The sequence below is a fragment of the Oncorhynchus keta genome, chromosome 19, assembly GCF_023373465.1.
Source record: "Oncorhynchus keta strain PuntledgeMale-10-30-2019 chromosome 19, Oket_V2, whole genome shotgun sequence".
In the NCBI taxonomy this organism is placed as follows: domain Eukaryota; kingdom Metazoa; phylum Chordata; class Actinopteri; order Salmoniformes; family Salmonidae; genus Oncorhynchus; species Oncorhynchus keta.
In genome coordinates this window covers 26,950,979-26,976,817 of record NC_068439.1, presented here as the reverse complement: position 1 = coordinate 26,976,817, position 25,839 = coordinate 26,950,979, and the positions used below count along the sequence as shown (strand labels likewise).

Sequence of the window (25,839 nt, the reverse complement as noted above, 5' to 3'; positions counted from 1 at the left end):
GGGCCATGAGATGCAGGCAGCATAGGTGGGCCTAGTCATGCTAGGGATGGTGATGTAGATGAGGCTGGGTCAAGTCATGTTAAGGATGGTGGTGTAGATGTGGCTGGATCTAGTCATCAAAATAAATGTATTTATATAGCCCTTCTTACATCAGCTGATATCTCAAAGTGCTGTACATAAACTCAGCCTAAAACCCCAAACAGCAAGCAATGCAGGTGTAGAAGCACAGTCATGCTATGGATGGTGGTGTAGCTGAGACTCGGTCTCGTCATGTTATGGATGGTGGTGTAGATGAGGCTGGGTCTAGTCAGGTTATGCTAGTGGATGAGGAGAGTATAGTGGGGAAGGGTAAGCGACTATGGGTGAGGAGGGGGGTGTCATGCAGAAGAGGAAAAAGGGGGAGAGGAAAGGAGGTGGGAGGGGAGAGGCGAATAGAGAGAAAGGGCAGGTGGTCAGGATGGGAGATGGAGATGAGGAAGGTAAGTCTGAGGAAGAGGACGATGAGGAGGTTTTCTTTTCAGACTCATTCTCAATGGGTCCAGAGCTGATAGCCAGTCAGGCAGAGGGGTCAAAGTACACGGTGAGGTAATAGTCAAGGTTCCTGAATGAGACTAAAGGGAAAAAGAAGGTTAATCTTTAAGCTTTTTTTTTTGCAATCCGGGAAAGTTATTAAGATCAGTACAACATGTGATGAAAAATGAGGGGCATGCTGTCCTCTCATTCAGGAAACGTTTTAAGTTGAGGAAGTGGGTCACAACCGTGTGTAAGGGTCTACCTTCAGACGCTGTTGAGATTCATCGTTTCTTTCTGACACTGGGGCTTTTTTGAGCTTTTTGAGCTATTGGTCTCTTTCTTTGCTGGCTTTTCTCCCACTTCTTATGGAGACTTCGGGTAGGCTTGCTTAATATAAATGGTGCCAGAGAGGCGGGAAAGAGGAGTGAGTTGGGTGAATATGTAAAACAAACAAAAGTACATGTGTTGTTTCTGCAGGAGACGCATAGTGATGTGGTGAATGAAGTCGATTGGGAGCTCTGGTGGAAAGGGGCAAGTGTGCTGAGCCATGGAACAAATGTTAGTGCAGGGGTGGCAGTCCTTTTTGCACCGGGTCTGGCCGTAAAAAGAGGAGACGATGGTGTTCAGCGGGGACTGGAACTGCACAATGGATTTTTATGAAAGACAGAAATGGGGAGGAGCCTCATTCAGGCTCAGTGGGGGCGTTAAGGGACATCATTAATCAGTTTGACCTAGTGGATCTTTGGAGAACTAGACATCCTGACACAAGACCGTATACATGAGTGAAGGTCTTTGGGGCTAGGGTGAGTCTCTCTCTATATGAAGACTATTATATTATAAACAGAAGAGTAGTCATAGTTGTTTTCCTTACCAATGACTTTGAAATGTGTGCGTTTCTATCAAAGTAAGTGCCTTATTACGTTATAATAGTTTCTGAATGTTATGTCGTTTCTAGTTTGATATTTTTGTGTATATTCCTTATAACCGTGGACACGCGAGGCAACGTTACTCATTTCATAACCTTTATGGTGTTATGCTCAATGCTTGTGTAGCTACCTACATTCTTCTATTAGCCCTGGAAAACAATGCTAATTGCGTCAGAGAAGTATTAGCATGTGTTTTATTTTGAAGCTACCCTGGCCTTATGACTCCCAAGTGGTGCAGCTGTCTAAGGAACAGCGTCTCAGTGACAGAGGCGTCACTACAGACACCCACGTTCAAATCCAAACTGCATTTATATCAAAGTAAGTGCCTTATTATGTTATAATAGTTTCTGGATGTCGTGTTATACCGTTTCTACTGTAGCTCACTGTGTGTATGGAGCATTATATATTTGTGTATATTCCTTATAACTGCGGACATGTGAGGTAACGTTACTCATTTCATAACCTTTATGGTGTTATATTCAATCGTGTTTATGTTGCTAGCCACATTCTTCTATTAGCTCTGTAAAACAATGCTAATTGCGTCAGAGAAGTATTGGCTTGTTGTATTTTGAAGCTACTCTGGAAAAATTGAAAAATATTTTCTTATACCACTTGGTGGTTTTCTGTGTGTATTCCACAAAGCTGTTCATCATGTCCGCCTTATCTACTGTCCCCATTTTGAGGTTATAGTCAGGTGATGTTTCTCTCTCCAGTCAGGTGGTCCACCTTCCCTGTGGCCGACATGGTTGTTGTATGGACAGTGGAGAGGACATGGATGTCTCGTTTGTCATACCACTTTACTGCCAGCTGTTGACATTTCTTATTTTGTATTTTAGGGGTCATTTAGGATGGCAATAGCATTGTTAATGCAATGCAGTTATCGCAACAGAACTAGGAAGAGGTCTTGGGAAAAGAGGGTGGCAAAGAAGGGAGTTGCAAACATAGGATCTGTGCTCCAGTATTCTCTTAGGGAGTTCTTCTTTACTCTCCCCATGAGAAGGACTGTCACCAGGAAGGTATACATTTCACTAATTGTGGTTGTCCCCCTCACTCCTGGCTCTCTCTTCTCCTGTAGCTCCAAGGCATAGTGATTGGTCTCTGCCATGTCTCTCACCAGCTCCTCTGTCAGAAACAACTTGAAGCACTCTGCCTCAGATGGAAATGGCAAGGGGCGTTGCACTCCAGACTGGGACTCAAAGCAAACAGCAGGGCCAGGAGGGGTGAAATAACTGGCAGCCTTCCAGCTACCACAGAACTCCTGTACTTCATCCACTATCATTCTGCCTCCATCGCCACCAGCATCTTCAAAGGGAACTGGGACTTCATCAGTGGACAAGGGGTCTTCAGATTCAGGGTTCTCAATGGCTGGGGGGCAGCTCCTCACTGTCACAATCTGATTCCTGACTTTCAGACTCATTGACAGAATTTCCACAAGACATTGCTAATGCTACAGCTTATCTCACTAGCTACATACATAACAACACTGAATGGCTCAGAGTGGGAGGGAGAGGTTACGTGATTGACTGCCTGAACGCGCCATTTGTATCAAATCACTATCAGAAAATGTTTTTTTTTTTTTGTGGTAATTATTTATAGATTTACTGTTTTATTCACATGTTTTTCAAGTCCCTGCGATAAATCATGCATTCTGATTCTTGTATAGACTGTAATGGGCACATAGTATGTGTGTAAAATTATTTTTTGAAGGCTGTACTGTTTATGATGAGCTAAGCTAATTCCAACTATGTGTGGAGCCATGTTTGTTGACATACAATGCATTCTGGGTTTCACGTAATCGTCTGTCGGACCAAAGACGCTATAATAAAATGAGGTGAGTAAGGGTTCACTCATTTTTTGAGAACTTCAGGAAGTGAATGGTGGGATGTGAATGGTGGTGGACGACACACCCCTTCAACATGCATAATATAAACATACCAAACTCATCTTGTCTTCTCTTTGGTTTCTTTGAGGAAACAAAGCATGGCTGTGCGCTGATGCTAATCGTCGGATTACTTTTGATTTCTAGAAAGTGTTTTACTCAATTATTTTGATCAATGGTGAGCTCACCTGTGATTAATTATAAATAGTAATTGCTATTAGCTAATTCATATTGTAGTTTATGTCAGCCGAGAGTTAGAAAATATGGCCGCTTGTTGCCTACATTTTTCCGGTTTGGATGATTGAGTTATGCTATAGATACTTCTGTGAATATCTGAACACTGCATCCAAAAATAAACTGCTCACATTCTGGACATAACTTTGTAAGGACTACGTTTGTGTAAATCGTTTCTGAAAAAAGTGTGGCCAGCTCAAATACTGATGGTTGCATCATTCGAAATTGGCCTTTCTAAATAAGCATTCTAATCACACGGGTTTGATTGTACGCTTCAGGGACCACTGTAGAACGATCACACCCTTGTGATGGTACGTGTGAAAGGGTTAAGGAAAACAAAGTCAAGGTGTTGGAGTGGCCATCACAAAGCCCTGACTTCAATTCTATAGAACATTTGTAGGCAGGACCGAAAAAGCGTGTGCGAGCAAGGAGGCCTAGAAACCTGATTCAGTTACACCAGCTCTGTCAGGAGGAATGGGCCAAAATTCACCCAACTTAATGTTAAACACTTTAAAGGCAATGCTACCAAATACTAAGTGAGTGTATGTAAACTTCTGACCCACTGGGAATGTGATGAAATAAAAAAATAATTCTCTCTACTAATTATTCTGACATTTCACATTCTTAAAATAAAAGTGGTGATCCTAACTGACCTAATACATGGCATTTATACTAGGATTAAATGTCAGGAATTGTGAAAACTGAGTTTAAATGAATTTGGCAAAGGTGTATGTAAACTTCCGACTTCAACTGTATGCATGTGTGTGTATATGTATGTACGTGTTTGCGTGTGTATATGTATGCGTGTGTGTATATGTATGCATGTGTGTATGTATGTATGCATGTGTGTATGTATGTATGCATGTGTGTATGTATGTATGCATGTGTGTATGTATGTATGCATGTGTGTATGTATGTATGCATGTGTGTATGCATGTATGTATGTATGTATGTATGTATGTATGTATGTATGTATGTATGTATGTATGTATGTATGTATGTATGTATGTATGTATGTATGTATGTATGTATGTATGTATGTATGTGTGTGTGTGTGTGTGTGTGTGTGTGTGTGTGTGTGTGTATGTATGTATGTATGTATGTATGTATGTATATATGTATGTATGTGTATATATGAATGTATGTGTGTGTGTATATATGAATGTATGCGTGTGTGTATATATGAATGTATGCGTGTGTGTATATATGAATGTATGCGTGTGTGTATATGTATGTATGTATGTGTGTATGTATGTGTGTATGTATGTGTGTATGTATGTGTGTATGTATGTGTGTATGTGTGTATGTGTGTATGTATGTATGTATGTATGTATGTATGTATGTATGTATGTATGTATGTATGTATGTATGTATGTATGTATGTATATGTGTATGTATGTATATATGTATGTATGTGTATATATGAATGTATGTGTGTGTGTATATATGAATGTATGTGTGTGTATATATATGAATGTATGTGTGTGTATATATGAATGTGTGTGTGTGTGTGTACAGTGGGGCAAAAAAGTATTTAGTCAGCCACCAATTGTGCAAGTTCTCCCACTTAAAAAGATGAGAGAGGCCTGTAATTTTCATCATCGGTACACTTAAACTATGACAGACAAAATTAGAGAAAAACAATCCCGAAAATCACATTGTAGGATTTTTTATGAATTTATTTGCAGATTATGGTGGAAAATAAGTATTTGGTCACCTACAAACAAGCAAGATTTCTGGCTCTCACAGACCTGTAACTTCTTCTTTAACTTCTTGGATATAGGGGGCACTATTTACATTTTTGGATGAAAAACGTTCCCGTTTTAAACAAGATATTTTGTCACAAAAAGATGCTCGACTATGCATATAATTGACAGCTTTGGAAAGAAAACACTCTGACGTTTCCAAAACTGCAACAGAACTGCCACAGAACTGATGTTACAGAAAAAACCCAGATAAAAATACAATCAGGAAGTGAATTGTGAAAAACACGTTTGCCATGTTTCTGTCGATATTATGGAGCTAATATATTATGGAGCTAATTTGGAAAAAAGTTTGGCGTTGTGTTGACTGCATTTTCTTTTTTTTTTCTTAGCCAAACGTGATGAACAAAACGGAAGTATTTCTCTTACACAAATAATATTTTAGGAAAAAATGAACATTTGCTATCTAACTGAGAGTCTCGTCATTGAAAACATCCGAAGTTCTTCAAAGGTAAATTATTTTATTTGAATGCTTTTCTTGCTTTTGTGAAAATGTTGCCTGCTGAATGCAAGGCTTAATGCTACGCTAGGATATCAATACTCTTACACAAATGCTTGTGTAGCTTTGGTTAAAGCATATTTTGAAAATCTGAGATGACAGTGTTGTTAACAAAAGGCTAAGCTTGTGTTTCAATATATTTATTTAATTTAATTTGTGATTTTCATGAATAGGAAACATTGGGTTATGGTAATGAGCTTGAGGCTATGATTACGCTCCCGGATACGGGATTGCTCGACGCTAGAGGTTAAGAGGCTCCTCTGTCCTCCACTCGTTACCTGTATTAATGGCACCTGTTTGAACTTGTTATCAGTATAAAAGACACCTGTCCACAACCTCAAACAGTCACACTCCAAACTCCACTATGGCCAAGACCAAAGAGCTGTCAAAGGACACCAGAAACAAAATTGTAGACCTGCACCAGGCTGGGAAGACTGAATCTGCAATAGGTAAGCAGCTTGGTTTGAAGAAATCAACTGTGGGAGCAATTATTAGGAAATGGAAGACATACAAGACCACTGATAATCACCCTCGATCTGGGGCTCCACGCAAGATCTCACCACGTGGGGTCAAAATGATCACAAGAACGCTGAGCAAAAATCCCAGAACCACATGGGGGGACCTAGTGAATGACCTGCAAAGAGCTGGGACCAAAGTAACAAAGCCTACCATTAGTAACACACTACGACGCCAGTGACTCATATCCTGCAGTGCCAGACGTGTCCCCCTGCTTAAGCCAGTACATGTCCAGGCCCGTCTGAAGTTTGCTAGAGAGCATTTGGATGATCCAGAAGAAGATTGGGAGAATGGCATATGGTCAGATGAAACCAAAATATTACTTTTTGGTAAAAACTCAACTCGTCGTGTTTGGAGGACAAAGAATTCTGAGTTGCATCCAAAGAACACCATACCTACTGTGAAGCATGGAGGTGGAAACATCATACTTTGGGGCTGTTTTTCTGCAAAGGGACCAGGGCGACTGATCCGTGTAAAGAAAAGTGTGAATGGGGCCATGTATTGTGAGATTTTGAGTGAAAACCTCCTTCCATCAGCAAGGACATTGAAGATGAAACATGGCTGGGTCTTTCAGCATGACAATGATCCCAAACACACCGCCCGGGCAACGAAGGAGTGGCTTTGTAAGAAGCATTTCAAGGTCCTGGAGTTGCCTAGCCAGTCTCCAGATCTCAACCCCATAGAAAATCTTTGGAGGGAGTTGAAAGTCCGTGTTATCCAGCAACAGCCCCAAAACATCACTGCTCTAGAGGAGATCTGCATGGAGGAATGGGCCAAAATACCAGCAACAGTGTGTGAAAACCTTGTGAATACTTACAGAAAACGTTTGACCTCTGTCATTGCCAACAAAGGGTATATAACAAAGTAGCGATAAACTTTTGTAATTGACCAAATACTTACTTTCCACCATAATTTGCAAATAAATTCATAAAAAATCCTACAATGTGATTTTTGGGATTTATTTTTCTCATTTTGTCTGTCATAGTGGCAGTGTACATATGATGAAAATTACAGGCCTCTCTCATCTTTTTAAGTGGGAGAACTTGCACAATTGGTGGCTGACTAAATACTTTTTTGCCCCACTGTATATATGAGTGTGTGTGTGTGTGTATGTCTGTACAATGTGATTTTCTGGATTTTTGTTTTAGATTCAGTCTCTCACAGTTGAAGTGTACCTAGTACCTATGATAAAAATTACAGACCTCTAGATGCTTTGAAAGTAGGAAAACCTGCAAAATCGGCAGTGTATCAAACACATGTTCTCCCCACTGTATGTATGTGTGTATGTGTGTGTGTGTGTGTGTGTGTGTGTGTGTGTGTGTGTGTGTGTGTGTGTGTGTTGTGGGGGACACAAGGAACCACTACATCACACCACTTTCTCTAGTGTTCTAGTTCCTAACCATCCAATCTAAACCATGGTGGAAAAAACAGCAATCAAAATCAATCAGGAAATTAAATCGAACACACAGGAGGCCCAGTGAGCCCTGGATAAAATACCTTTGTTGCACCAACATCTCAATAAGCTGGTGGCATGTGTGAGTGCATAGGGAGAAAACTTCCTCCATACTCAATGTCACCTTTATGTTGCTGATAAGGTAGCTCTATTAATAATGCATTGTATGTCTGGAGAATTACATATGCTGGAGAGGGAGAGATGCTAAGGAGGGAGAGAGGGAGAGAGAGAGATGCTAAGGAGGGAGAGAGGGAGAGAGAGAGATGCTAGGGAGGGAGAGAGGGAGAGAGAGAGATGCTAGGGAGGGAGAGAGGGAGAGAGAGATGCTAGGGAGGGAGAGAGAGAGATGCTAAGGAGGGAGAGAGGGAGAGAGAGAGATGCTGAGGAGGGAGAGAGATGCTAGGGAGGGAGAGAGAGAGATGCTAGGGAGGGAGGGACAGAGGGAGAGAGAGATGCTAGGGAGGGAGGGAGAGAGGGAGAGAGAGATGCTAGGAAGGGAGAGAGAAAGATGCTAGGAAGGGAGAGATAAAGATGCTAGGGAGGGAGAGAGAGAGATGCTAGGGAGGGAGGGAGAGAGAGATGCTAGGGAGAGAGGGAGAGAGATGCTAGGGAGAGAGAGAGAGAGAGATGCTAGGGAGGGAGGGAGAGAGGGAGAGAGAGATGCAAGGGAGGGAGAGAGGGAGAGAGGGAGAGAGAGATGCTAGTGAGGGAGAGAGGGAGAGAGAGATGCTAGTGAGGGAGAGAGAGAGATAGATGCTAGCGAGGGAGGGAGAGAGAGATAGATGCTAGCGAGGGAGGGAGAGAGGGAGAGAGAGATGCTAGGGAGGGAGAGAGGGAGAGAGAGATGCTAGGGAGGGAGAGAGAGAGATGCTAGGGAGGGAGGGAGAGAGAGATGCTAGGGAGAGAGGGAGAGAGAGATGCTAGGGAGAGCGGGAGAGAGAGATGCTAGGGAGAGCGGGAGAGAGAGATGCTAGGGAGAGAGGGAGAGAGAGATGCTAGGGAGAGAGGGAGAGAGAGATGCTAGGGGAGGAGAGAGAGATGCTAGGGGGGAGAGAGAGATGCTAGGGAGGAGAGAGAGAGAGAGAGATGCTAGGGAGGAGAGAGGGAGAGAGAGATGCTAGGAAGAGAGAGAGAGAGAGAGATGCTAGGGAGGGAGGGAGAGAGGGAGAGAGAGATGCAAGGGAGGGAGGGAGAGAGGGAGAGAGAGATGCAAGGGAGGGAGTGAGAGAGGGAGAGAGAGATGCAAGGGAGGGAGTGAGAGAGGGAGAGAGAGATGCAAGGGAGGGAGGGAGAGAGGGAGAGATGCTATAGAGGGAGGGGGAGAGGGAGAGATGCTATTGAGGGAAAGAGAGAGATGCTAGGGAGGGAGAGATGCTAGGGAGGGAGAGAGAGAGAGTGAGAGAGATGCTAGGGAGGGAGCGAGGGAGAGATATGCTATTGAGGGAAAGAGAGATTGAGGGAAAGAGAGAGAGATGCTATAGAGGGAGAGAGAGAGAGAGAGAGAGAGAGAGAGAGAGAGAGATGCTAGGGAGGGAGCGAGGGAGAGATGCTATAGAGGGAGAGAGATCCTATTGAGAGAGAGAGAGAGAGAGAGAGAGAGAGAGAGAGAGAGATGCTAGGGAGGGAGAGAGGGAGAGAGGGAGAGATGCCAGCGAGAGAGACGGAGATGCTTGGGAGGGAGAGAGGGAGAGATGCCAGGGAGAGAGGGGGAGATGCTAGGGAGAGAGAGAGGGAGAGAGAGATTCTAGGGAGAGGGAGGGAGAGATTCTAGGGAGAGGGAGGGAGAGATTCTAGGGAAAGTTAGAGAAAGATGCTATGGAGGGAGAGAGAAAGATGCTATAGAGGGAGAGAGAGAGAGAGATGCTAGGGAGGGAGAGAGGAAGATGCTAGGGAGAGAGAGAGATGCTACGGAGGGAGAGAGAGGGATGCTATGGAGGGAGAGAGAGAGATAAGAGGGAGAGAGAGATGCTGTTGCGGGAGAGAGGGAGAGAGAGATGCTAGGGAGAAAGAGAGAGAGATGCTATAGAGGGAGAGAGAGAGGGAGAGATGCTAGGGAGGGAGAGAGGGAGATGCTTGGGAGAGAGAGATGCTAGGGAGGGAGAGAGAGAGAGGGAGAGATGCTAGGGAGGGAGAGAGAGAGATGCTATAGAGGGAGAGAGAGATGCTATAGAGGGAGAGAGAGGGAGAGATGCTAGGGAGAGAGAGAGATGCTAGGGAGGGAGAGAGAGATGCAATGGAGGGAGAGAGAGATGCTATAGAGGGAGAGCGGGAGAGAGGGAGAGAGAGATGCTATAGAGGGAGAGCGGGAGAGAGGGAGAGAGAGATGCTAGGGAGGGAGGGAGAGAGAGAGAGAGAGATGCTAGGGAGGGAGAGAGGAGAGAGAGAGAGATGCTAGGGAGGGAGAGAGGGAGATGCTAGGGAGAGAGAGAGAGATGCTACGGAGGGAGAGAGAGAGATGCTATGGAGGGAGAGAGAGAGATAATAGAGGGAGAGCGGGAGGGAGAGAGAGATGCTGTTGAGGGAGAGCGGGAGAGAGAGATGCTAGGGAGAAAGAGAGAGAGATGCTATAGAGGGAGAGAGAGAGAGGGAGAGATGCTAGGGAGGGAGAGAGAGAGATGCTATAGAGGGAGAGAGAGAGAGAGAGAGATGCTATAGAGGGAGAGAGAGAGAGAGAGAGATGCTATAGAGGGAGAGAGAGATGCTAGGGAAGGAGAGAGAGATGCTATGGAGGGAGAGAGAGATGCTATAGAGGGAGAGCGGGAGGGAGAGAGAGATGCTAGGGAGGGAGAGAGAGATTCTATAGAGGGAGAGCGGGAGAGAGGGAGAGCGGGAGAGAGGGAGAGAGAGATGCTAGGGAGGGAGGGAGAGAGAGATGCTAGGGAGGGAGGGAGAGAGAGATGCTAGGGAGGGAGAGAGGGAGAGAGAGAGAGAGATGCTAGGGAGGGAGAGAGGGAGAGAGAGAGGGATGCTAGGGAGGGAGAGAGGGAGAGAGAGAGAGAGAGAGAGAGAGAGAGAGAGATGCTAGGGAGGGAGAGAGGGAGAGATGCTAGGGAGGGAGGGATGAGAGGGAGAGAGAGATGCTCGGGGGAGGGAGGGAGAGGGAGAGAGAGAGATGCTAGGGAGGAGAGAGGGAGAGAGAGAGATGATAGGAAGGGAGAGAGAGAGAGATGCTAGGGAGGGAGAGAGGGAGATGCTAGGGAGGGAGAGAGAGATGCTAGGGCGGAAGAGAGAGAGATGCTAGGGAGGAAGAGACAGATGCTAGGGAGGGAGAGACAGATGCTAGGGAGGGAGAGACAGATGCTAGGGAGGGAGAGACAGATGCTTGGGAGGGAGAGACAGATGCTTGGGCGGAAGAGACAGATGCTTGGGCGGAAGAGACAGATGCTTGGGCGGAAGAGACAGATGCTTGGGAGGGAGAGACAGGTGCTAGGGAGGGAGAGAGAGATGCTCGGGAGGAAGAGACAGATGCTAGGGAGGGAGAGACAGATGCTAGGGAGGGAGAGAGAAACTAGGGAGGGAGAGACAGATGCTAGGGAGGAAGAGACAGATGCTAGGGAGAGAGAGACAGATGCTAGGGAGAGAGAGACAGATGCTAGGGAGGGAGAGACAGATGCTAGGGAGGAAGAGACAGATGCTAGGGAGGAAGAGACAGATGCTAGGGAGGAAGAGACAGATGCTCGGGAGGAAGAGACAGATGCTCGGGAGAGAGAGACAGATGCTCGGGAGAGAGAGACAGATGCTAGGGAGAGAGAGACAGATGCTAGGGAGAGAGAGACAGATGCTAGGGAGAGAGAGACAGATGCTAGGGAGAGAGAGACAGATGCTAGGGAGGAGAGAGACAGATGCTAGGGAGGAGAGAGACAGATGCTAGGGAGGAGAGAGACAGATGCTAGGGAGGAGAGAGACAGATGCTAGGGAGAGAGAGACAGATGCTAGGGAGAGAGAGACAGATGCTAGGGAGGGAGAGACAGATACTCGGGAGGGAGAGACAGAAACTAGGGAGGGAGAGACAGAAACTAGGGAGGGAGAGACAGATGCTCAGGAGGAAGAGACAGATGCTCGGGAGGAAGAGACAGATGCTCGGGAGGAAGAGACAGATGCTAGGGAGGGAGAGACAGATGCTAGGGAGGAAGAGACAGATGCTAGGGAGGAAGAGACAGATGCTCGGGAGGAAGAGACAGATGCTCGGGAGGAAGAGACAGATGCTAGGGAGAGAGAGACAGATGCTAGGGAGAGAGAGACAGATGCTAGGGAGAGAGAGACAGATGCTAGGGAGGAAGAGAGAGATGCTAGGGAGGAAGAGAGAGATGCTTGGGAGGAAGAGACAGATGCTAGGGAGGAAGAGACAGATGCTAGGGAGGAAGAGACAGATGCTCGGGAGGAAGAGACAGATGCTCGGGAGAGAGAGACAGATGCTAGGGAGAGAGAGACAGATGCTAGGGAGAGAGAGACAGATGCTAGGGAGAGAGAGACAGATGCTAGGGAGAGAGAGACAGATGCTAGGGAGGAGAGAGACAGATGCTAGGGAGGAGAGAGACAGATGCTAGGGAGGAGAGAGACAGATGCTAGGGAGGAGAGAGACAGATGCTAGGGAGAGAGAGACAGATGCTAGGGAGAGAGAGACAGATGCTAGGGAGGGAGAGACAGATACTCGGGAGGGAGAGACAGAAACTAGGGAGGGAGAGACAGAAACTAGGGAGGGAGAGACAGATGCTAGGGAGGAAGAGACAGATGCTCGGGAGGAAGAGACAGATGCTCGGGAGGAAGAGACAGATGCTAGGGAGGAAGAGACAGATGCTAGGGAGGAAGAGACAGATGCTCGGGAGGAAGAGACAGATGCTCGGGAGGAAGAGACAGATGCTAGGGAGAGAGAGACAGATGCTAGGGAGAGAGAGACAGATGCTAGGGAGAGAGAGACAGATGCTAGGGAGAGAGAGACAGATGCTAGGGAGGAAGAGACAGATGCTAGGGAGGAAGAGAGAGATGCTCGGGAGGAAGAGACAGATGCTAGGGAGGAAGAGACGCTAAAAAAAAACATATTTTTCAAATTGCCATGTTTTGTTTTTAAATGTCTGCACAAGAGTGGAGGTTTCATCGAGTTGTGAGTACTTTTGCACATATAACACACTGTGGCTGAGGAAATGCACAACTCCCAATATAAGTGAACCACAAATCAATGCAGTTCTCATCATATTTGTGCCTCATCGATGGTCCAACATCCCTGTCTGTTGTTCGGTGCTTTCCCGGGTAAGGGGGCAGTAGCTCTTTGGCTGCATCAGATTCACAACTGTCAGTGTCGATGCCAGCTGGGCTAACAACATGTAGAATTACTGATGCTAGAATTGGATGTGGTCGTGGAAGAAGAACAACTTGTGTTGTCAACAGTTGCAGGTGTAGTACTGCTGGTAGTAGCAGTACTACCAGTAGAGCTGGTATGTGTCTTTATGGATGTGAGCCTTACTTTTTTTAACCTTTTATCCATTTTCAAGCAAACGAAAAGAGCAGCCGCTACGTTTGGCTACATACGGACCGTTAGTGGAATTCCCGCGAGACAGTAACGGTTAATGTGATTGGATGTTCATTATTTGACTAGACTACCTGTATTTGACATTGTGTTGTTATTTCACTGAACACTAGATGGTTTAATTTGAATTTTGACAGTAAAACGAGGCTACTCAGGTGAGAAAAAAACCTCACCCAAATGTCTAGTCCCGTTAGAAAATATAAATGGCCTGTTTGAAAATGTGAAGAAAAAAATTATATACTGTATACAGTGGGGGGAAAAAGTATTTAGTCAGCCACCAATTGTGCAAGTTCTCCCACTTAAAAAGACGAGGCCTGTAATTTTTATCATAGGTACACTTCAACTATGACAGACAAAATGAGAAAAAAAATATCCAGAAAATCACATTGTAGGATTTTTAATTCATTAATTTGCAAATTATGGTGGAAAATAAGTATTTGGTCACCTATAAACAAGCAAGATTTCTGGCTCTCACAGACCTGTAACTTCTTCTTTAAGAGGCTACTCTGTCCTCCACTCGTTACCTGTATTAATGGAACCTGTTTGAACTTGTTATCAGCATAAAAGACACCTGTCCACAACCTCAAACAGTCACACTCCAAACTCCACTATGGCCAAGACCAAAGAGCTGTCAAAGGACACCAGAAACAAAATTGTAGACCTGCACCAGGCTGGGAATCTGCAATAGGTAAGCAGCTTGGTTTGAAGAAATAAACTGTGGGAGCAATTATTAGGAAATGGAAGACATACAAGACCACTGATAATCTCCCTCGATCTGGGGCTCCACGCAATATCTCACCCCGTGGGGTCAAAATGATCACAAGAACGGCGAGAAAAAATCCCAGAACCACACGGGAGGACCTAGTGAATGACCTGCAGAGGGCTGGGACCAAAGTAACAAAGCCTACCATCAGTAACACACTACGCCACCAGGGACTCAAATCCTGCAGTGCCAGACGTGTCCCCCTGCTTAAGCCAGTACATGTCCAGGCCTTTCTGAAGTTTGCTAGAGAGCATTTGGATGATCCAGAAGAAGATTGGGAGAATGTCATGTGGTCAGATGAAACCAAAATATTACTTTTTGGAGGACAAAGAATGCTGAGTTGCATCCAAAGAACACCATACCTACTGTGAAGCATGGGGGTGGAAACATCATGCTTTGGGGCTGTTTTTCTGCAAAGGGACCAGGACGACTGATCCGTGTAAAGGAAAGAATGAATGGGGCCATGTATCGTGATATTTTGAGTGAAAACCTCCTTCCATCAGCAAGGACATCGAAGATGAAACGTGGCTGGGTCTTTCAGCATGACAATGATCCCGAACACATCGCCCGGGCAAGAAGGAGTAGCTTCGTAAGAAGCATTTCAAGGTCCTGGAGTGGCCTAGCCAGTCTCCAGATCTCAAGAAAATCTTTTGAAAGTCCGTGTTGCCCAGCAACAGCCCCAAAACATCACTGCTCTAGAGGAGATCTGCATGAATGGGCCAAAATACCAGCAACAGTGTGTGAAAACCTTGTGAAGACTTACAGAAAACGTTTGACCTCTGTCATTGCCAACAAAGGGTATATAACAAAGTATTGAGATAAACTTTTTTTCCACCATAATTTGCAAATAAATTCATTAAAAATCCTACAATGTGATTTTCGGGATTTTTTGTCGTCATTTTGTCTGTCATAGTTGAAGTGTACCTATGATAAAAATTACAGGCCTCTCTCATCTTTTTTAAGTGGGAGAACTTGCACAATTGGTGGCTGGCTAAATACTTTCTTGCCCCACTGTGTGTATGTATATGTATATGTATATGTATATGTATATATATATATGTATATATATATATATATATATATATATATGTATATATATATATATGTATATGTATATATATATATATATTTTTTAATTCTCTTTTAAAAAAAATATATATATTTTTTTAGATGTGAATCACATTTTTTCTAACAAGCCGCATTGCAAAGAGGTTATAAGCTGTCTCAGCATGTCTCAGAGAGTGGTCCTGGGAGCTGAGTATACATCCAGTATGTAGTAGAGATGGTCCTGGGGACTGAGTATACATCCAGTATGTAGTGGAGGTGGTCCTGGGGACTGAGTATACATCCAGTATGTAGTGGAGATGGTCCTGGGGACTGAGTATACATCCAGTATGTAGTGGAGGTGGTCCTGGGGACTGAGTATACATCCAGAATGTAGTGGAGATGGTCCTGGGGACTGAGTATACATCCAGTATGTAGTGGAGATGGTCCTGGGGACTGAGTATACATCCAGTATGTAGTGGAGATGGTCCTGGGGACTGAGTATACATCCAGTATGTAGTGGAGATGGTCCTGGGAGCTGAGGATACATCCAGTATGTAGTGGAGATGGTCCTGGGAGCTGAGTATACATCCAGTATGTAGTGGAGATGGTCCTGGGAGCTGAGGATACATCCAGTATGTAGTGGAGGTGGTTCTGGGGACTGAGTATACATCCAGTATGTAGTAGAGATGGTCCTGGGGACTGAGTATACATCCAGTATGTAGTGGAGATGGTCCTGGGGACTGAGTATACATCCAGTATGTAGTGGAGATGGTCCTGGGGACTGAGTATACATCCAGTGGAGATGGTCCTGGGGACTAGTCAGTATGAGTGGATGGTCCTGGGGACTGAGTATACATTCAGTATGTAGTGGAGATGGTCCTGGGGACTGAGTATACATCCAGTATGTAGTGGAGATGGTCCTGGGGACTGAGTATACATCCAGTATGTAGTGGAGATGGTCCTGGGGACTGAGTATACATTCAGTATGTAGTGGAGATGGTCCTGGGGACTGAGTATACATCCAGTATGTAGTGGAGATGGTCCTGGGGACTGAGTATACATCCAGTATGTAGTGGAGATGGTCCTGGGGACTGAGTATACATCCAGTATGTAGTGGAGGTGGTCCTGGGGACTGAGTATACATCCAGTATGTAGTGGAGGTGGCCCTGTGGACTGAGTATACATCCAGTATGTAGTGGAGGTGGTCCTGGGGACTGAGTATACATCCAGAATGTAGTGGAGATGGTCCTGGGGACTGAGTATACATCCAGTATGTAGTGGAGATGGTCCTGGGGACTGAGTATACATTCAGTATGTAGTGGAGATGGTCCTGGGGACTGAGTATAAACTTTCTTCCCAGTATGTAGTGGAGATGGTCCTGGGGACTGATGTAATACATCCAGTATGTAGTGGAGATGGTCCTGGGGACTGAGTATACATTCAGTATGTAGTGGAGATGGTCCTGGGGACTGAGTATACATCCAGTATGTAGTGGAGGTGGTCCTGGGGACTGAGTATACATCCAGTATGTAGTGGAGATGGTCCTGGGGACTGAGTATACATCCAGTATGTAGTGGAGGTGGTCCTGGGGACTGAGTATACATCCAGTATGTTGTGGAGGTGGCCCTGTGGACTGAGTATACATCCAGTATGTAGTGGAGGTGGTCCTGGGGACTGAGTATACATCCAGTATGTTGTGGAGGTGGCCCTGTGGACTGAGTATACATCCAGTATGTAGTGGAGGTGGTCCCGGGGACTGAGTGGCGACCACGCAACAGGGTTATTATGTTGTCTCAGCACATCTTAGGGAGTGGTGGTATAGTCCCACTTTCTTCCCATCTTCATGGTCTGCTCTCGTCTGCGTGTGTTAGACATGTAACCTAGCATACAGTAGGGGGTCCTAGTGAAGTGGCCATCTTGCAACAGGGTTACTATGCCGTCTCAGCACATCTCAGATAGTGGTGGCATCTGAATGTCTATTACTTCATGGCCATCCAGCATGTACTGTGCTGTAGGAGGTCACTGTAGTGAAGTGGCCACCATGTAACATGGTTATTCAACTTGGCTCCTGAGTAATGGTCCTATAGAGGTGGTCACTGGGGACCCCAGCAGAGCAGCAATCACAGATCACACAACACTGTTTACTCTCTGCAAATTGGCCCGAGAGGGGCGGCTGGGGGCCCGTGGGGGCCGGAGTGGGCTAGTTAAAGTGATGGAGGTGACTTCTGGTCATTGATTTTCCCTCCGTCTTCAGTTCAGCATCTCTCCCAGCCTACCCGGCCACCACTGGGCCACAGACCGACAGCAGTCCCCACGGTCGAGTTTAGCCTTCCCCTCTTGCCTTTAAATCACACTAAACTTTGGTTAAACCTGGGCTGTGTGAGAAATACAACCTCCATTTATGAGATGATCATGCTTTAGCCACTTGGCTAGATTCAGCACGAGTCGCTTGTTGAGGCTGATTGATCTGGCCTTATGGAGGGAATAGAGAGAATAGTGTAGGGATCATGCACTCGAAGTGTTAGACCAAGGTAAGAGATTGACATTCAAACTGAGGGGGAAAGGATTCTCAATAGAAAGATCAATAGAATACTAACAGATGATTTTGTTGTTGAGATAAAACCTGATCTGAGGTTAGTTGGTGAAACATTGTCTGGCCATCCCATCCCATCTCTCATATCAGACGTGTTATAAATGTCCTCCCATCTCTCATATCAGACGTGTTATAAATGTCCTCTCATCTCTCATATCAGACGTGTTATAAATGTCCTCCCATCTCTCATATCAGACGTGTTATAAATGTCCTCCCATCTCTCATATCAGACGTGTTATAAATGTCCTCTCATCTCTCATATCAGACGTGTTATAAATGTCCTCCCATCTCTCATATCAGACGTGTTATAAATGTCCTCCCATCTCTCATATCAGACGTGTTATAAATGTCCTCCCATCTCTCATATCAGACGTGTTATAAATGTCCTCCCATCTCTCATATCAGACGTGTTATAAATGTCCTCCCATCTCTCATATCAGACGTGTTATAAATGTCCTCCCATCTCTCATATCAGACGTGTTATAAATGTCCTCCCATCTCTCATATCAGACGTGTTATAAATGTCCTCCCATCTCTCATATCAGACGTGTTATAAATGTCCTCCCATCTCTCATATCAGACGTGTTATAAATGTCCTCCCATCTCTCATATCAGACGTGTTATAAATGTCCTCCCATCTCTCATATCAGACGTGTTATAAATGTCCTCCCATCTCTCATATCAGACGTGTTATAAATGTCCTCCCATCTCTCATATCAGACGTGTTATAAATGTCCTCCCATCTCTCATATCAGACGTGTTATAAATGTCCTCCCATCTCTCATATCAGACGTGTTATAAATGTCCTCCCATCTCTCATATCAGACGTGTTATAAATGTCCTCCCATCTCTCATATCAGACGTGTTATAAATGACCTCCCATCTCTCATATCAGATGTGTTATAAATGTCCTCCCATCTCTCATATCAGACGTGTTATAAATGTCCTCCCATCTCTCATATCAGACGTGTTATAAATGTCCTCCCATCTCTCATATCAGACGTGTTATAAATGTCCTCCCATCTCTCATATCAGACGTGTGTTATAAATGTCCTCCCATCTCTCATATCAGACGTGTTATAAATGACCTCCCATCTCTCATATCAGACGTGTTATAAATGTCCTCCCATCTCTCATATCAGACGTGTGTTATAAATGTCCTCCCATCTCTCATATCAGACGTGTTATAAATGTCCTCCCATCTCTCATATCAGACGTGTTATAAATGTCCTCCCATCTCTCATATCAGACGTGTGTTATAAATGACCTCCCATCTCTCATATCAGACGTGTTATAAATGTCCTCCCATCTCTCATATCAGACGTGTTATAAATGTCCTCCCATCTCTCATATCAGACGTGTTATAAATGTCCTCCCATCTCTCATATCAGACGTGTTATAAATGTCCTCCCATCTCTCATATCAGACGTGTTATAAATGTCCTCTCATCTCTCATATCAGACGTGTGTTATAAATGTCCTCCCATCTCTCATATCAGACGTGTTATAAATGTCCTCCCATCTCTCATATCAGACGTGTTATAAATGTCCTCCCATCTCTCATATCAGACGTGTTATAAATGTCCTCCCATCTCTCATATCAGACGTGTTATAAATGTCCTCCCATCTCTCATATCAGACGTGTTATAAATGTCCTCCCATCTCTCATATCAGACGTGTGTTATAAATGTCCTCCCATCTCTCATATCAGACGTGTTATAAATGTCCTCCCATCTCTCATATCAGACGTGTTATAAATGTCCTCCCATCTCTCATATCAGACGTGTGTTATAAATGTCCTCCCATCTCTCATATCAGACGTGTTATAAATGTCCTCCCATCTCTCATATCAGACGTGTTATAAATGTCCTCCCATCTCTCATATCAGACGTGTTATAAATGTCCTCCCATCTCTCATATCAGACGTGTTATAAATGTCCTCCCATCTCTCATATCAGACGTGTTATAAATGTCCTCCCATCTCTCATATCAGACGTGTGTTATCAATGTCCTCCCATCTCTCATATCAGACGTGTTATAAATGTCCTCCCATCTCTCATATCAGACGTGTTATAAATGACCTCCCATCTCTCATATCAGACGTGTTATAAATGTCCTCCCATCTCTCATATCAGACGTGTTATCAATGTCCTCCCATCTCTCATATCAGACGTGTTATAAATGTCCTCCCATCTCTCATATCAGACGTGTTATCAATGTCCTCCCATCTCTCATATCAGACGTGTGTTATAAATGTCCTTCCAGCCGATGAGTAATGATCCCTATTTTTGTTTCAATTTCCTCTCCTCTAGTAAAGCCGGCAGAGTGTGACACTTCATTAAGTTAATTAGGCTAACTTAATTAGCTACTTTCACAGGTCAAGCCATGAAGCTTTCTGATTGATGGGTCTGTGTGTAAAAGGTAATCATCCTCCGAAATGGGTAGAACATCAAAACAACACCCAAACGTATATTAATTGCAACCCTGTAAACAATCACAAAACACAAATGGTACCCTATTCTAATAGTTCCCTATTTTAAACAATGTCAAAACACTCGACTAAAACACTCCGCCTCCTATAACGGCTCATATCATCCAATGAAATGCAAACACACTAACACGCACACACACACACAGTACCGCACACACAGTAACGCACACACAGTAACGCGCACACAGTAACGCGCACACACACTAATGCACACACACACTAACACGCACACACAGTAACGCACACACACTAACACGCACACACAGTAACGCACACACACACTAACACGCACACACACTAACGCACACACACAGTAACGCACACACACAGTAACGCACACACACAGTAACGCACACACAGTAACGCACACACAGTAACGCACACACAGTAACGCACACACAGTAACGCACACACAGTAACGCACACACACACTAACGCACACACACTAACGCGCACACACTAACACGCACACACTAACACGCACACACTAACACGCACACACTAACACGCACACACAGTAACGCGCACACACAAAACCAGCAACTTAGATTTCTTAAACACACAACTAGCGTTAGGTCACGCAGGGAACTAGGAACTTTACAGAAAAATTGCCTTTTTGCACTTGGTCGTTTCTTGGCCTTGAATGAACTGAAAAGGAAAACATAACTCTTTCATGGACAGTAATTGCACAAGTTTTAAGTCTTTTGATGACAAGTAAAGTCTAAAGTGTATCTAAAGAAGCTCTGCCCACACACTAACCCACCGTCCACCCGCTGCAGAGCGTTCCAACTGCTTTACCTGCTGCCTGGGCAACTGCCTCTCCTCATCTCTGGATATTACAGAGGCGTCTAGCGAGAGAGCAGGCAGGCGAGTGGAGCCGTGGCCACGAACACAATGCAGGATGTCAAATAACGCTTTAAACAAGCCCCCCTCGGCACTACCGCGGCCGAGTAACGGGCTCTGGAATGAAAGGCCATCCGTATATTACGGCACGACTGTCAGTTTATTACTGGGACCTACTGGGCCAGGACCTGGGGTGACAGGGGAAGGCAGGGATTTAGGGCTGTGGTCTTGGTCAGGCCACAGGTTTATCTAAGCCAGGCAGGCAGGGAGAACCAGAGACCCGTAATGAACTCCAGGCTGCCTAATAAATAATTGTATCACCCTGGCCTAGCCGCACGCACACTCACACACACACACACAGAAAAGTGTGCGACTGCTGACACCAACGAGCGCATTCCTACACACAACCGTAAACTGACAGTGACCGTTTGTTTTTTCTACACTCCTAATTTCAAGACGCGGGGAAAGACGATTCATAATACAAGAGACATCACAGTGTTGATCAAGAGAGACAAACACTCTGATACAGAGAGAGGATGGATGGAAGTTAGAGAGGATGACGACACGTGGGGTCCACAATATCATGGACCAAACTCATCAAGTCAAGTGTTGCTACTACGTCAACCCAACGTTTGGATCAGACTAACAGTTCACAGGCTAATCTGTGTGCTTTATTCAAAAGACAGCGAAGGCATGAGCACGGTGCAATGCATTGTCAAACAAATATTTGTTGTTTGAACAACAACAACAAAAAAGATAAGTTAAAAAGGTGCATCAACTATTTCAAGCTTAATCAACTTAAAATATTGTGTAACCTCAACTTACATCCAGTTTACTTTGACTCGCTGGCTGGCTCCTGTGTCCCTACTCCCAACCTACCTACGGTCTCTCCTTCAGTTCCATTCGTCCTTCCGGATGTAAGCCCCTTCCACTCAGCTACCAGTCAGTCAGGGCGGGAGGGATAACAAGTCAAATTCTGATCATCTAGCTTGAGCTACATCTTTCCCCCACTGTCAGACCAGCAGGCTGACACAGCTCTGTGTGACCGACCCAGCCACCCACCCCCCATGGCTTCTCTCACCATGTAAATCACATTTGAGACAGTCGGTCAGGTATGATTCAGCTGCACTTAAAGTTGCCATTTAAAGCACCATTCCTTTCCCACAGGCACAAGCGATTCACAGCATGCAGCAGCAGAGGCTTGGCATTTACAAGCCGCATATTATAGAATAACTTCCCTTAAATTCTGCTCTCATCTCCCAGAGTGCAAAGTCGAGGCAATTATCTCCAACACTCACTTCCGCCCATTACCGACTTAATACCTGAAAACACATTACAAGTTTTGAGAACATGTGTCTTTTATAAAAAATAGGAAATTGTGGCATTCGTACAAACAAGCTGAAGGTATGTAATGATTGTGAAGTGTTTTGACAAACACTTTTATCATACACTGTTGCTCAGACTTGGATTCACATGATTACTCAATGAAATACATGGAAATAGCTAGAAGTTTGACACTTCAGCTAAAGACGATGTAGTTTGGTTTTTAGGAAAAATGTAAAACATTTACATTTGAGTCATTTAGCAGATGCTCTTATCCAGAGTGACATAAAGGAGTAATTCAGGCTAAGTGCCTTGCTCAAAAGCACAGACAGATTTTTCACCTCGTCGGCTCAGGGATTCGAGTCCACAACTCCTCAACCCTGCTCACGCAGCTCTCCTCTCCTGTCACTTGTTGTCTGCTTTGGGACACACAGAGGTAGTCACCACGACCAGGGTTTACACAGGGATGTAGAGAGGTGGGAGGGAGGGGAGGGGAGGACTGGGGAGGATGGGGAATGAGTGGAGAAGACACTCCGGGGGATGAAACATGTGATTAACGAGAGAGGGGCAGGTCTGTGTGTGTGTGTGTGTGTGTGTGTTCCATTCCGTCAGTGGGTTTGTTGCAATGTGTTTGTTTTTATGTGTTTGTGTGTGTTTGTTCCAGTGTGCGTTTGGTATGTGTGTTGCACGGGGGTGATTAAAGAGGATTGGGTCTGGTCCTGGGGGTCTCTGGAGGACTCTCTACTCTCTCTCTCTCTCAGCAGGCTTCGAGCAGCAGCACATTTAAAAAGCAAAGACTTGTGCCCCCCTTCCCTTTCCCTTCTTTTCCAGCTTTCACCACTTAAAAGCTCCTTTCCATTGTGTGTGTGTGTGTGTTTCTTCCATTGAGTGTGTGTCCCCTCCTACAGCCCCCGTTTAGACCAACACACTCCACACACAACAACAGCAGGATAGTGTTGTGAGTCTTTCCCTCTTTGCCAAATACTATGCCTATTTACACCACAGCAGTACACATTTACACCACAGCAGTACACACAGGCAGTATATTCTGGTCTGTAATACTCTCAACATGGCTCTTTATTACCAGAGTTCAGCTCTACGCATGTAAATGGGTTTCATTTCTATATATGCTTATACGCTTTGTAAAAACTATTTGGGTTATATTAATGTGTATTATCTCTTTGCGAAACAGCCTGGCACTCTTGTTGAACTAGAGCTACGAGAACAATATATAAATACAAACATGCCGGACTGTAATGTTGGGCAGAAACAACATCAGTTGTTGATCATGTACACCGACGCATCGTCATGCCCCTTCCAAACAGGGCCACAACAACAAACACGTTCTTACAACAACTACATGTCTCTAGTCAGCTATCTAACATTTTACATTTACAGTCAGCTATCTAACATTTTACATTTACAGTCAGCTGTCTAACATTTTACATTTACAGTCTGCTATCTAACGTTTTACATTTACAGTCTGCTATCTAACGTTTTACATTTACAGTCTGCTATCTAACATTTTACATTTACAGTCAGCTATCTAACATTTTACATTTACAGTCTGCTATCTAACATTTTACATTTACAGTCAGTCAGCTATCTAACATTTTACATTTACAGCTATCTAAAATTTTACATTTACAGCTATCTAACATTTTACATTTACAGTCAGCTATCTAACATTTTTATCATTTACAGTCAGCTATCTAACATTTTACATTTACAGTCAGCTATCTAACATTTTACATTTACAGTCAGCTATCTAACATTTTACATTTACAGTCAGCTATCTAACATTTTACATTTACAGTCAGCTATCTAACATTTTACATTTACAGTCAGCTATCTAACATTTTACATTTACAGTCAGCTATCTAACATTTTACATTTACAGTCAGCTATTTACAGTCAGCTCTAACATTTTAACATTTTACATTTACAGTCATCTAACATTTTACATTTATCTAACATTTTACATTTACAGTCAGCTATCTAACATTTTACATTTACAGTCAGCTATCTAACATTTTACATTTACAGTCAGCTATCTAACATTTTACATTTACAGTCAGCTATCTAACATTTTACATTTAGTCAGTCAGCTATCTAACATTTTACATTTACAGTCAGCTATCTAACATTTTACATTTACAGTCTGCTATCTAACATTTTACATTTACAGTCTGCTATCTAACATTTTACATTTACAGTCTGCTATCTAACATTTTACATTTACAGTCAGCTATCTAACATTTTTTTACATTTACAGTCAGCTATCTAACATTTTACATTTACAGTCAGCTATCTAACATTTTACATTTACAGTCAGCTATCTAACATTTTACATTTACAGTCAGCTATCTAACATTTTACATTTACAGTCAGCTATCTAACATTTTTTATCATTTACAGTCAGCTATCTAACATTTTACATTTACAGCTATCTAACATTTTCTGCTATCTAACATTTAACATTTACAGTCAGCTATCTAACATTTACATTTACAGTCAGCTATCTAACATTTTACATTTACAGTCAGCTATCTAACATTTACATTTACAGTCAGCTATCTAACATTTTACATTTACAGTTGCTACAGTCAGCTATCTAACATTTTACATTTACAGTCAGCTATCTAACATTTTACATTTACAGTCAGCTATCTAACATTTTACATTTACAGTCAGCTATCTATTTTCTAACATTTTACATTTACAGTCAGCTATCTAACATTTTACATTTACAGTCAGCTATCTAACATTTTACATTTACAGTCAGCTATCTAACAGTTTTACATTTACAGTCAGCTATCTAACATTTTACATTTACAGTCAGCTATCTAACATTTTACATTTACAGTCAGCTATCTAACATTTTACATTTACAGTCAGCTATCTAACATTTTACATTTACAGTCAGCTATCTAACATTTTACATTTACAGTGTAACCATTTACTCAGCTATCTAACATTTTACATTTACAGTGCTATCTAACATTTTACATTTACAGTCAGCTATCTAACATTTTACATTTACAGTCTGCTATCTAACATTGTAACCCTCCACTAACAACATTTCTGCTATCTAACATTTTACATTTACAGTCAGCTATCTAACATTTTACATTTACAGTCAGCTATCTAACATTTTACATTTACAGTCAGCTATAACATTTTACATTTACAGTCAGCTATCTAACATTTTACATTTACAGTCAGCTATCTAACAACATTTTTTACATTTTACATTTACAGTCAGCTATCTAACATTTTACATTTACAGTCAGCTATCTAACATTTTACATTTACAGTCAGCTATCTAACATTTTTTTACATTTACAGTCAGCTATCTAACATTTTACATTTACAGTCAGCTATCTAACATTTTACATTTACAGTCAGCTATCTAACATTTTACATTTACAGTCAGCTATCTAACATTTTACATTTACAGTCAGCTATCTAAC

The 25,839-nt window shown here is 43.7% G+C and overlaps 1 protein-coding gene and 1 long non-coding RNA gene across 7 annotated transcripts in view; one reads left to right on the top strand and one right to left on the bottom strand.

Annotated features, from left to right (window-relative positions):
- Positions 1-25,839, bottom strand: part of LOC118397660 (PHD finger protein 14) — a 116,490-nt gene that overhangs the window by 13,758 nt on the left and 76,893 nt on the right. The gene's annotated exons all lie outside the window — the stretch shown is intronic.
- LOC127909329 (uncharacterized) lies at positions 634-4,194 on the top strand. The gene is made up of 3 exons (XR_008070796.1): positions 634-1,316; positions 1,645-1,757; positions 2,515-4,194. It is a non-coding gene; the product is annotated as an uncharacterized LOC127909329 (long non-coding RNA).